Genomic DNA, 3,536 nt, shown 5'->3' with positions numbered 1-3,536 from the left:
AGATATTACAAAACGTACATTTTACGGCTGCCATTTTGTAAATTCCAATATGGCCGCCATATAGACATCTGCGCAAATGCAAACATTGATTTCCTGAATCCTTATACAATAACCTTTCCAAAAATGTATAGTTTTGCAAATCCCCAAAAAAATCCCACAAAATTATATAGTGAACCTGACTAAAGGGGTCACTGAACGCATTCAGAGAACAATGAGTTAACAACATAAACACACCGGTCAAACCACACACAAAACTACGACAAATTCTGGTACACCCAAAAGACAAGATCGAACAAAACAATAAATGCAACGTCATATACGAGATACCATGCCAATCATGCAATTAAAGATACATCGGGGAGACCAAGCTTCAGCACACGTAAAAAAGAACATCAAAAGGAATGCGAGAAGGAGACAAAAATAAGACAAAACAAGATCAATATATGAAAAGTCACAACAAGAAACCTACAAATCAGCCATAACAGATCACTGCAAAAGAGAAAACCATCATATGGACTGGGACAAGGCCAGAGTCATACACACCGAGGACAACTGGCGGTGGATCAGGGAGGCTATCGAAATAAGGAAGCAGGGCCCAGGGAAGATGAACAGGGACGAGGGGCCATACATGCTCTCCCACACCTGGAGCAGCGTCCTGGAAAGGCAGCGGACTGACAGCAGGTGGCACACCTTCCTAATATATGCTGACTGACAGAGCAGCCAATAAAGACTCCTCACAACCACCAACAAGTTGCACTTCTGAGGAAGGTGGAAGTTTCAGAAACTAAAGACATAATGAACACCATTGAACAAGCAGAAACTGTGTTTTAATGAGTCTCTGGAGTCTCCACGTTAATCTAGTCCAGATTTGACAGGTCTAAGCATAGTAGTTTGTGATCTGGACCATTTCTTAATTGAGATGAATAAATCTCAGGATTATGATACCCTTTGATATCTCCATCGCAATGGAGTATTAGTTTAAGACTTTTTAATAGAGAGCAAACAAGACCACAACAAATAGGCAGAAATAGCAAGACTAAAAAGCAGTTTACCATGAGTAAGGACAATAAGAAAAATATGCTACAGTTAAAATGCCCAAAATTTAGGACAACTGCACTCTACTGATCATTCTCATTTCATCTTCCCCTTGTTTGTTTAATTTTCCAGTTCATGAACTAGTTTGAAAATGAGTGAATACCGCCATCTACAGGCGTTATGCGACGTTTAAGGTGGACCGAGAAATTCCAATCGGAAGCCAACTTCACAATAATTGTGCGCCCTCACTTTAATAAAGAAAATAAAATGCCGGCGAAAGTACTTTATATAACACCCCCATTGCAGGCCTGATGGGTGACAGTGTAAGTTGAGCCACCAGTGAGATGATGGCCGCCAAGTGTAACCTGGGATGGCGGGCTACTCACCCTCAGAGGTCCAGTTTACCTCTGTGCTTACTGATCTTTACAGCGGCTCCTTATTACAGTGACGGCGGTCCTCACGCCAAGGGAAGAAGCGGCTCCTCACAGCAGTCCTCATTGATATGAAGAAAAGTCTCTCTTCCCTCGGTGTCAGAGGTGCAGCTGGGCTTTATCTGGTCACCCAGTGCGCTGTCTGGTTTCCTCTCGGCCAAGGTCGGGCTGATATCTACTGGAGCGCTAGCTGACGGTTAGCACCCAGGCTAATAAAGTCCAAAGTCTACTAAGTCTCGACAGCGTGCCTGATGCCCAAAGCTGACACGCGCTGGCTTAACGAGAGCGCGGCCGTTAGCATCAACGCTAATGAAGTCCAAAGCCAACATGCTAACGTTAGCCCGACGTTAGAGCGGCTATTAGCTTAACATTAGCTGCAATTTCACACTAGACTCTGACAGTCTTAACACACTGCATTAAACTCACAATAGCAGCAGCAGTAATCACTGTGTCTTGTAACTTCATTATGACTCTTATTAAAGTTCGTAGACAGCAATTCAGTCGTGTAGACGACCTGAAACCAACTGCCCTCACACACCCCTGCTCACCTCCGATGTCGTCGCCCGGCCCCCTAACCCTTCTTCTTCTTCTTCTTCTTCTTCAATGAGGTTTAACGGCAGCTGGCATCCAGTGAGTTGTATTGCTGCCACCTTCAGGATCTACTCATCATCACCTATATTCTCTTCAGCAGACACTTAAAGAGGCAGCGCTTTCCTCTCCTACTTGCTCCCACTCTTACTGTGCGTTCACACCAAACGCGATGGACGCGATGAACACACAAGTTTCCATTCAAAATCAATGTAAATGACGCGATGACACGCGATGTCGCTTCGGGCGATGCGTTTCAGGCGATAAGAGCGAAAAATCTGTTGAAAAATTTGAACTTTTCAAGCGACATCGCGTGACGCTGTGTTCATTTTCATAAAGAAATTACAAGCAACTAACCGGAGACAGATGGACAGGCGCTCCGCAGCTGGGATGGAGCGCCTGTAGTTGGTGTCCAGGCGGGAGATCCTCGCACCGATACGGGCCAACAGGTCCTCAAACTGGGCCAGCGTCAGCCTGAAGTACCGCTGGAAACGACCGTCATCCAGACGCAGCTGTTGCAGGAGGTGATGATATTCACCCAGCTGTGTGCGTTTCTGGAGGATATTGTGAACCCAGACATGGAGGCGTTTGGGTCTCCGATCCAAATCAGATGTCCACAACAGATAAAGAGCAGCTACGGTAGTTAACTCAGCCATGGTTGACGAGAAAATAGCGGGAGGTGAAGAAAATTGCGGGAGGAGGGTTGCGTCATCGCGATTGAAGCGATGATCAAAAAGGTGACATTTGTGATCAAGCGACGCGATACTCGCGTTACGGGCGATGACATCGCGTCCATCGCGTTTGGTGTGAACGCACAGTTAAGCTGCGTTCACACCAAACGCGAATTCGCAAATTCGCGCGTCAAGATTACATACAAAGTCAATGCAAAGACGCGATTAGACGCGAATTCGCACCAGGCGGCGCAATGGACGCGTCTAGCGCAACGCGATGGAAGCAATAGAGGTGTCTAGCGCGGCGCGATAGATGCGAAATTCGCGTCCAACGCCTCATCACTCGAGTTGAAAATATTGAACTTTTGAGCCGAATTCGCGTGATGCTGTGCTGCAAAAGCCAATCAGCGTTTAGATTCTCCCGACGTCACCGGCATGTGTCAACAACGTCCAGTTGTTGACACAACAATAAACTGCTACTCACCGGAGACAGATGGACAGACGCTCCGCAGCTGAAATGGAGCGCCTGTAGTTGGTGTCCTGCCGGGAGATCCTGGCGCCAACCCTCACCAACAGGTCCTCAAACTGGGCCCCAGTCAGCCTGAAGTACCGCTGAAAGCGGCTATCATCCAGACGGAGTTCCTGGAGGAGGTGGTGAAACTCGCCGAGCTGGATGCGCTAATGCAGGATAGGGTGAACCCAAAAATGACGGCGTTTGGCCCTCCGATGCATCTGGGACTTCCAGAGCAGGTACAAAGCAGCGATAGTGGTTATCTCAGCCATGGTCGTCAGTGACGTCTTGACGCCCTGA

The 3,536-nt window shown here is 47.3% G+C and overlaps 1 long non-coding RNA gene across 1 annotated transcript in view; it reads right to left on the bottom strand.

Annotated features, from left to right (window-relative positions):
* LOC126384757 (uncharacterized) overlaps nt 1-2,033 on the bottom strand; it is a 65,076-nt gene extending 63,043 nt beyond the window's left edge. The window contains exon 1 of the long non-coding RNA XR_007569344.1: nt 1,422-2,033. This is a non-coding gene — a long non-coding RNA (uncharacterized LOC126384757). The remainder of the gene's footprint in view (nt 1-1,421) is intronic.
* Nucleotides 2,034-3,536: the final 1,503 nt, after the last annotated feature.

The sequence above is a fragment of the Epinephelus moara genome, chromosome 23 (genome assembly GCF_006386435.1).
Source record: "Epinephelus moara isolate mb chromosome 23, YSFRI_EMoa_1.0, whole genome shotgun sequence".
Taxonomy (NCBI): Eukaryota; Metazoa; Chordata; class Actinopteri; order Perciformes; family Serranidae; genus Epinephelus; species Epinephelus moara.
Note: the sequence above shows the minus strand (reverse complement) of the source record. Positions and strands in the feature narration are given on the sequence as shown.